Source organism: Alligator sinensis, unplaced genomic scaffold (assembly GCF_000455745.1).
Source record: "Alligator sinensis unplaced genomic scaffold, ASM45574v1 scaffold1626_1, whole genome shotgun sequence".
Lineage (NCBI taxonomy): Eukaryota > Metazoa > Chordata > Crocodylia > Alligatoridae > Alligator > Alligator sinensis.
The window spans coordinates 204,439-213,925 of record NW_005842437.1 but is presented as its reverse complement, the minus strand read 5'-3'; positions in this window follow the sequence as shown (position 1 = coordinate 213,925).

Below are 9,487 nucleotides of genomic sequence, written 5' to 3'. Positions count from 1 at the left end.
AAAGAGGTGCACAACTAAAGGTGATCACCTGGGGCTTTGCTGAGCCGGCGAGTTCATGCAGGGGAGCAGGAGCTGCACCCAAGTTCCAAGAGGCAGACATGAAGATTTCACTCCCCACCACGAGCCTGACCAGAGACCCCCACGTGTTAACGAGTAACTTAGGCCTCAAATACAACTCCGATCCTATGCTGCCAGCTGTGTCCCCTCCCCACCTTGTGACCCACTGACTGATTAGACAGGGTGCTGGCTTCTGTGAAATGTCAGGAAGGCAGCACTTGTGCCTGAATAGCGGTCTCGGGGGCAGCGTGCCAACGCTGCTGCCAGATAATAAAGGGGAGGCACCAAGTCCTGCTTAATTTTTATGGGTGTTATGAAGTTCTCCTGGTTTTTCGCAGTCGCCAAACTTGAACACTGAACTGCGATTGTATTTCCATGATGAGTGCCCAGCAGTTTCATGAGCTGCATAATAAAACATTTTATAGTGAGTGGTTACCCAATTCCTCCACAAAGTCTAGTGCAGAACGATCCTAATACAATCTGTTGGACCATAACTCCCTTGGAAGGGCTGTAGGAAAGGGTCAGTGAGTTACGCTGGTTTAAATGAGCATTCTTTTGAACTCGGGTTACTTTCCTTACCCCAGTCTGCCTCGTCTGCCTATTTCCTTACCCCAAGCATTCCTACGTCTGTCCTAATACCATCGTGGCGCTTACCCGGAGATGCAGTTACACTCTGGACGGGGACAATTTTCCAAAAGGGTTTGTGAGACTTAGGAGCCTAACAGGATGCAAGCTCGAGTCATGTGAACACCATGAAGATCCCTCTCTCAGGATGACGGATAAGCCAGAAGAAGTGTGTTCTCATACTGCCTTGTCACCTCCACCTTTCACACTGCTTTCAACTCCACACACCTGAAACTCATCTCTTGCTGAAATGGCACCTTTCCATGGTCAAGGTACCTCAGGTTACATGCATTAGAGACATACAGAGATGGCTATTGTGCCAGTAAAGGGACAGTCCTTCTGCTAAAGCATGTCATCTCCATTACTCAAAAGATGCAGCAGATGGGATTAGGGGAAAGGCATGGAGACCATCTTTTTATTCAGACTACCTGTGCAGGCAACAGCTCACTGTTGATGGAGCCCATTACCAATGGCAGAAATGCAGTACGCAGTCTGAAGGGACCATAATTAGTCACCGTTTCATAGCTGTTCAATGGCTTACGTAAGGAGCTGCCACGATTCAGCTAGTTCTCAACAGACAAGTATTCACATCACTCCCACACACGCAATTCACATCAATCAACTGCCTTGTTGGCAGCTGCAGAAGAGAAGCCAAGGCCTGGATCAATACAAGTGATGAACTACTACTGCTCTTAGAGGTGATGCGCCAAGAACAAAGTCTAACGCGCTGAAAGCCGCTAGTGCAATCCCCCGTTTCTTCCAAGGCCACGTAAAGGATGCGGAGGGGAAGAACCAGAGGAAACACAGTTAAATGAAGAACAAATCAGGCTGCAGTTAGAAGCAGAACCAAACCATAATCTAAGTTCTCAAACAGTGAAATACTGAAGCAAAATGAGCCTGAAAAATTAACAATTCCATTATCAAGAGGTAATGACGCTTCCAGAGTATAGGAGCTATGCCAGCTCCCAGCACACACGCCGCTACCAATTAACAGAATGTTCCTTCAGTCTCTATAACATTTAAACGTTTTTCCCCCTCGCCGGATCCAACTAAGTTTTCCCCGAGTAATTTGAGGAACAAATCATTATTTAGGAGATTAAGCTCTAAACAACAATTCAGGAGGAAAGGTAACACCATGTTTAAACTAAGAATTGCAAGTCACCTCGGATGTCCTTCTCTCCAGAGCCAAGGGCCCTGGAGGTTGTTGGTTACGTGTTGATAAATTTGCCTCTGCTGCCCTGGATTTTTTGGAGTCATGCTGAGTGTGTAGGTCCTGCCAGGCAAAAGCCTTATGAAAAGGTCTGGAAATTTCAAATGCAAAACAATATTAAAGCAAAAATAGAGAGTGAGGTAATTGAGGGAGAGGCACTGAGATCCTGGAAGGAGGAGCCCAGACAAAGTATGTTTAGTTATCCCTCATTACTGACATCACCATGGATTGCATCAAACAGGAAATCCAGAGCAAGACTGACCATATTTTCGGACCAAAATAGCAAGTCTGCTCTCAGCCCAAGTCTCAGAGCAGCACCCTCCTCCCAACAAGTCCACAACTCAGAAATGCCCTTGGTTTCAAGCCCCCCAGCTGGACACTTCCCAGGGCTGCTCACACCACAAGAGCCACATGATCTCAAGCATCCCTCGGTCTGAGCAGGCTGCAGCTCAGTCCCTTTCTTGGTCTCTCTGCCGTACTTCCTGGGTACCAGTTCTCTGCCTGTTACCCCTTCACGGAAACAGGGCCTTAAACCCAGCTGTCCTTGGCCCCAGGACCAGTGCTGATTCCACCAAACCCCTGAGACTCATAGCAGCTTAGGTGCTTGAGTTCGAGCCGTGTGGGCATGGTCTACAGTTCACCTCTGCAGGAAGGCGAGATGGAGGAAGCCGAAGGCCAGATTTTGTAGGGGTTCCAAAGATCAACTACTCTTACTTTGACTAGCACAAGAACCACGCAGATGCAGGCAAAACACAACCACCTGCACACATTTCCTCACCATGCTGGAGCATCCTGTGGACTTTAGTCACAGCCCTCTAAGAAGATCCTTCTTCTCCCTCTAGCTTCCTGCACACGTTTTCTCTGGAAGCTGGAGAGGAGTTGCACCTCTCCCTGCCTCCCCCTCTGCAGCCAAAATCCTGCCATTCTTGCTGACAGACAGCCAGAGACCCTCTATTTTCTAGCCTCAGCTTCTTCATCTATTAACCCCTGGATCAGGCACCAGCTGATGGCTCTCACCTCCTAATGAAAGTTCAGACAGATGTTGATGTAGACAGTGCAGTTAAAGCTGTCTGCATAGGGCTAAGAAGAGAGCAACAGCAAAGTAAGTACGGATGCAGTCAAGGCTCCTGATTATTTTAAACTGGTCAGGTCACTAAGCAAGCAAACATTTTAACCCTCTTAGTAAGATTTATCAGGAAGAGACGGGCTCTGGCCCATCCCAGGGTCTGCAGGTTTGCAGCCAGCATCTAACTCTATGCACACAGCATCTCAGCAGCTGCACACGAGGAAGCACGACCTGGTGTTACACTGCTCAGCACGGGGGTAACTGCTGTGGGACAACTAATTCTCCTTCTCTTCGCTGATGTCTACGAGGCACAAACACCTTTGCTGCATGTCATATGTGAAGCCCATCTTGCAGTTTCCTGTGGAGGCAATTACTGAAGCTATAGTGAAACCAGCTCAGCCCAGTGTCTGCATCCCTATGTCAAGGAAGGAAAAGAAAATACTGAGCAGTTAACCATCTTCTTGAGCATTTTCCTTTTTAAGGAGGCTGCTGACAAACTGCTGGCTTGGGCTAACTCTTACTTTCCTTTCCAAGCTTCCAGAAACCTCAGTCATTACTACCAAGTAACAACCCAGAAAAAAAAATTGAAAATCTTCTCTTCTGAGCCATATTTTTTACAGAAGTCTGCATATCATCAGTGATATCCTTTTCTTTTATAAATGTGTTTAAGTGCAACGGCCCTACAGAGACTTTGAGACAACACACAGCAAAACAACCCGGAGTTTGTACAACTTCCACTTGTAAACGGTCCTGTTACTACCTATGTTTGTTAGTTATTTAGCAAACAGGAAAAAGGACCTCTCCCAAGGCAAACAAAAGCAAAGATCTCCTTGAGTGACTGTTTAATCATCAAAATACAAATGCTTGGAGAAGGGAACCAATTCCCTAGTCCACAAACACAACTGTGGGCTGCGGAGGCCACTAGGCTCCAGTGGCCATATATAAAATGAGAGAGGTATTATGCCATGGTCTTTCTTTTTGCTCGACTGCATCGCCCAATATAGTGCAGTTGTATGGAGACCTCGAGGCTTTTTTCCACCGCCTAAGACTGAGGAAATATTTCCATGACAAGGAGCTTTGCAGTGACCAACCTGCCACAGATCAGAGCCCCACACAGCACGAGAAGGACCGCTCCTGGACTCCACCTGAAGGCCGCAGCCCCACTGCACCCGGATAAAACCTGTTTCCATCTTGGTGCCACTCAAGAGTTTGCCAAAAGCACCAATATTTACATCGCAACCGGAGTCCTGCAAAGGGAGGTCTGTTCCTTCCCCCCTGCACTTCCTCTCCCTCCTCCCTTCACTCCTTTTGTATTCAAATCACCGGCTCCGCTTTATATACTGCTCTACGCTGTCCTTTCACAGCATCTGAGAAAGGGCACGAACACTCGTGCTCTATATAAATCTTAGTTAGCCCATAAGGTGCATAGTTACCCTGGCTTCTGCCTTTGAGGTCAGCTATTATTTGATATGGATGCATTAAAGACCGGTGGACTCTTCACTGGAAGAACAGATTTACAATCAAGCAGAGTCTTCCTCCATTTGCATTCAGGCATAAAACACCTGATGAGCGTGAATGGCTCTTCCAGTTCCTCTCTTTCCATACCAATCCACACCAGACCTAATATAGCAGAAAGGCAAGCTACCATCAGAGCCAAGGCGCTCTTAAAAAATGCCCTCTAGCACAGTAGAAAGATCAGTCTCAGGAACTAGATAATACCACAGGCTGGAGTAGAATTGACATTACCTCAAGGAAAGGAAAGCAAAGAAACTGGGAATGAGAGGGTCACATATAAGCCCATGCATGTAGCTAACAGGGCAGGGCTGTTACGTCTACACATGCTCTTGCTGCCAGCCAGACTGCAGGTAGGTAACACATTTGTACATGCTGTCCAGACACCTCCAAAATGTTTGTTCCAAGATACAAAAGCTGGTAGATTGAACCTCTGGATCGCTGCAAGATAAGCCAGGTCCCAGAGGAGTCCATTATCAACACAACAGCCACTAAAAAGTTGAGATCTTAATTGAAGCTAGAAAGGAGCAGCGCTGTTCACTGCCCATTATCAAAAAGTGTAAACATTAATAACCTGGATGTGTTGCCTTACAGACCTGCTTACAAGTTGGTAGGTACAACTTGCTGTTCTGGTGGACAAAAGTACCCCCCTCCCCTCCTCCCGCCCACTGTAAAGATGGCATTTAATTACACTTTAATCATTATTACACCAACCAATGAGGATCACCATGGTGCAAACCAAGCTGTTCCTTGACAGTCACAGAAGTACAAATACAATGCTGAAATCCATTGTTTAAAGCAAGGCTTCCTTCTTCTTGGTGGTCTGAAACACATGGATATGTCCCATCTCTACCACACATTTTAAATCTGATCCAGGGGCAATTGTGTGGTAAAGCTAGTCCCCGACTCAGTCGACTTTGGCGCGTTGATGGGTGCTGTCTCAGAACAGAGTACTGCTTGCTACACAGGTCTGTGCACCCACCCGGCAACCTGGCAGAAACTCGGCTCACCAGAGAAGTCTCCATTTGTTGTAGCAATAGACTCCTGTTTAAGGAACACTTGGCTGACTGTCCTGCCGAGCTTCCTGCCATTTGCTCTTTCAACAGCCTCAAGTGCCAAATTGTGGGCCAGGACAATCCATCACCTGAACAGTGCCGTCTAACTTGCAAGCAAAGAAAAACGGAGCCAAAAGATCACATCAGGATTAGGAACCTTTTCGAGGAGGTGACCATCTTGATACAGGAGGCAATACCCTCTTGGCAGGATCAGAGATCATTACAGTCATCCTGGTTATTGATTTTGAACGTGGTTCAATAGTCACACATGCATGGAGCAGACACCGTCCTGTCAGCAACCAGGAAAATGAATTAATGCCAGCCCTTCACAGCCGGACAAGGAGAGCGGAGAAAGGCCTGGACACCTAAAGGAAAATAAGTACTGCACCATAAACTGCTCATGAAGTAATCCCATGGATTACTCAATCTCATAGGAAATTACAGCCATCACCCTTTTCAGTGTACCGGGGCACACCTAGCAAGCGTGGAGTTCACACCAGCCAGCTGCTTAACGAGCAGGCCCCAAACAGAACACACTTTGTTCCACTTCTGGAACAAAACCTTTCCAAGCCCAGGCAACTGCAGATTGCACTGAAACTGGAAAAGGAAGCCCATGCAGCAGGCTTATAAACGTAGCTCATGATCCAGTTAGCAATCCAATATTCCCTCACAAAACCAGCACACTAAAAGATGCAACAGTTAGAGAGTAACCACTACTGGAGCAAAAAGTATAAGTGATACGAGTCCCATGTCGGGAATTGGTAGGTTTGACTGCTCATCCTTCTTAGGGTGTGGGTATGCAAGCAAGTTACCACACAAGAAAGCAGGGTGCAAACATGCACCACGGTATCTACTGTCCAGTAGCCATCCACGTGCCTGCTCTTACCACACGGTAGCAGCAGACTGTCCAAACGGTAGGCTGCGCACAGCCAGCTACCTCCTCCCTACTACTGGGCAAGGATGTTGTACATCCACACACTGACCCTGGAGCTGCTAGCACATGTTATTTTTGTAGCACTACAAAGCTTCCTGCGCCAAAAAATTTGTTTTTAACATGACAAACAGCGTGAACATGAACGTGTGAACCACTCGCTTCTTGTCACGATAAAACAGCGTATGCAGAGCTACGAGTGTAACGTGTCAATGGCCTACGTTTGCCCTCCAGCATACTGCATAGGAGCCTGCTCTTCCAACCGTACCTCTGATTTATAAGATCTAGAAGATCCAGGAAAAATGATTCGTTTCCCTAAGCATGGCTTGGGTGGGAATGTCCACACCTGACACAATCAGTGCAACTCTTCCATACAAGAGTAATACGAGTTACCTTTCCAGGTGACACTGAACATTTTTGTCATCCAGCCCTTCTTGGAGGGACTGACATGTTAAGGCGGGGTGCTCAGTTCCTGGTGTGATGCTGGTGTGAGCCCTCCCTCTTCCGAAGGCCAGCATTATGTAGTGACAAACTGACAATGGCGGCAGCAGAGTCAAAGGTGTCCGCCCTTCTTTCTGCATCAGCTGTGACGATGTACTTGCAGACTTTCTCGTCGTTCCATACAGAGAGGAAATCAAACCTCATTACTACTTTCCATAAGACAGGGCTGCCCAACAGATGGTCTGGGGACCACATGCTTTCTGCAGGTCCTGGCAGCAGTCTTTCCCCTTGCCCATGCTGGGGGAGGGTCTAGGAGGAGGCTGCATGCCACTAGCACTGCCCACGCAGCACGGAGTGGTGGCACCATGTGCCACCGGCGTGGCAGGGAAATCCCAGAGAGCCGTTCCTGCAGCACATGGCCTGTGCACACTAAAGCTAGGCAGCCTGGCCAGATCCAAGACCTATTTGTATTGCACTTGTACGTCTCAGATATCTTAGGGCTGGCATACACGTAACTATTCACTAGCATAACTATGCTGACAAAATATTATGTCTAATACCTTGTGTGGACATTTCTCTTCTGGAATAAGTCTCCTTCTTCTGCCCATTTACTTTAAAACACTCACTGAATGACATAAGCCAAATCAGAAAAGGGCACTCTTAGCACAAACCAAGGGTGCCCACATGTTAAACCAACGTGTATCATAATCAGTATGCTGCTACGTTGATCTATCAAGAAAAGTCCTGTGAAACATCCAATCTTTCCAACCCATCAGCAATTCACCTTATTTGCAACAGCAGCCAAGAGGTGGCACTGACTCGCAAACTGATTGAAAAAAAAAAAAAATACCAGCTCATTTACTTAGGAAAATCTGAACAATTCAAGGAAGCGCAGTCCTCCTTCCCACCCCGCATTCCTCACAGAAAACCCTGTAACAGATACTTGCTAGTTGTGCTCTTACTACAGACCCCCATGGCCGCAGAACCCGGCTTCCCTGCAATTCAAGGAGACTGCCATATGGCACGGCTCAGGAATGAAACCCTCCCTCGTCACCCAGGTCTGGGAGCCTTGACAACTGGACGAGCTTGGAGAAACCAGCCTAATCCCAAGGAAGCAAGCATCCGTTTCGCAAAATCTGCCCACTCTCTAGTCAGATAGGAGAGAACAAGGGTGGGTGGCAGCAAGTGCCCTGCAGATTAAAACCGAGACCCACGGGAAGAGCTGGCTGGGAAACCAGTGACTGGGAGAGCAGGTCATGCTGCACATCAAGTCCGAGCTGCACTGAGCTCTGCGTAGCTTCAGCATCAAAGTGCTCCTGAATGTCGTTCAGTTAAATGGTGCAAAGCAAGGCCAATCTTTTCTGCAGCAGTTTAAGGAAAGCTATATCCAAATGTCAGCTGGAGATCAACTTAACAGAGCGGGGGCCCCGGTGCCCACAACCCAGTCCCCCTGAGGGAATGGGCACGTCTAATAAATCCAAACACCCAAGCTCTTCCACGCTTATGACTTTAAAATTATATTGCATGAGGCAGCCTGTGGTCTCCATCCTGCTGGACTCCTGGCCCGACTGGAAGGACAGCGTGCACCCTGACCACAAGAAGGGTGTTGCCTTTACTTTTCTAGTTACTCCACCCAACTCCACCTTTCCAAAGCCCTCTGAAAAGCTCAAGTGCGTGGCCCATGTGGAATCAACCTTCGCTGGAGGGGAATCGTTTAAAAAAGCAGAGGCAGGAGCCTTACCTAGCCATCACGAAGATCCCCACAGCACAGAATGACAGCATCAAAGCTTAGGAAAGTTAGGACTAAAAAACCCAACAAAAAAACAAAAACAAAAAAAAGTGATGCCAACAAAAGGAAAAGGCTCTGAGGATCTGGAGGGCCACTGCAGAAGTCTGGTAAAACAGTGCTGCGACACCATACTTCATGCAAACTCAGCATCGAGGGAGTTGCATCTCTTAACAGTGCCTAAGCGCTCTCTCTTCCTCCCGAACCCTTTGCTGCTGGAGGCTGCCCCAACTTAACCTACCTGGCACCCGTGATGCAGTACAGAGGTGCTCAGTGCTGCTCACTTCAGACCAGTGGTTGCCACGAGTGTGGCATCACTGCTTCGCAGCACCGTATGACCAGGGCTCACGCCTAATGACAGCCTGTCAGCACTCGTACCCAGTGCTGTGCATGTGGGGGCGCAGCAGTCTTACTGCATTCTTCACAGAGAAGGCGCTCTCCAACACCGATCAAGCTGCTGTATAAACCAAAGAAGTGACATCTTCACCTGTTCAAGCAAGTTAAGCAGGGTGTTTGGACGGTGGGAGTGAGTTTTTCAAACCTGCACAAAGCGCAGAAAATCCACTGCTATTTTCTGCCCATTCCATCTCGGCTGGGCTCAGTTCCACCCCTTGTCTGCTCCCACTATCATAAAAACATCCACTCGCTAAGTCTCATCTTACTAGCTCTCGAGTTTTAAAGTCCAGACAAACAAGCATAAGATAATCATTCAAGAGGCAAGGCGCATATTACACACATCTGGAGCCACTTTCAAATGGCACAAGTGCGTAAATCTTGGCTGGAGACAAAGGTCTGAACTTAAAGC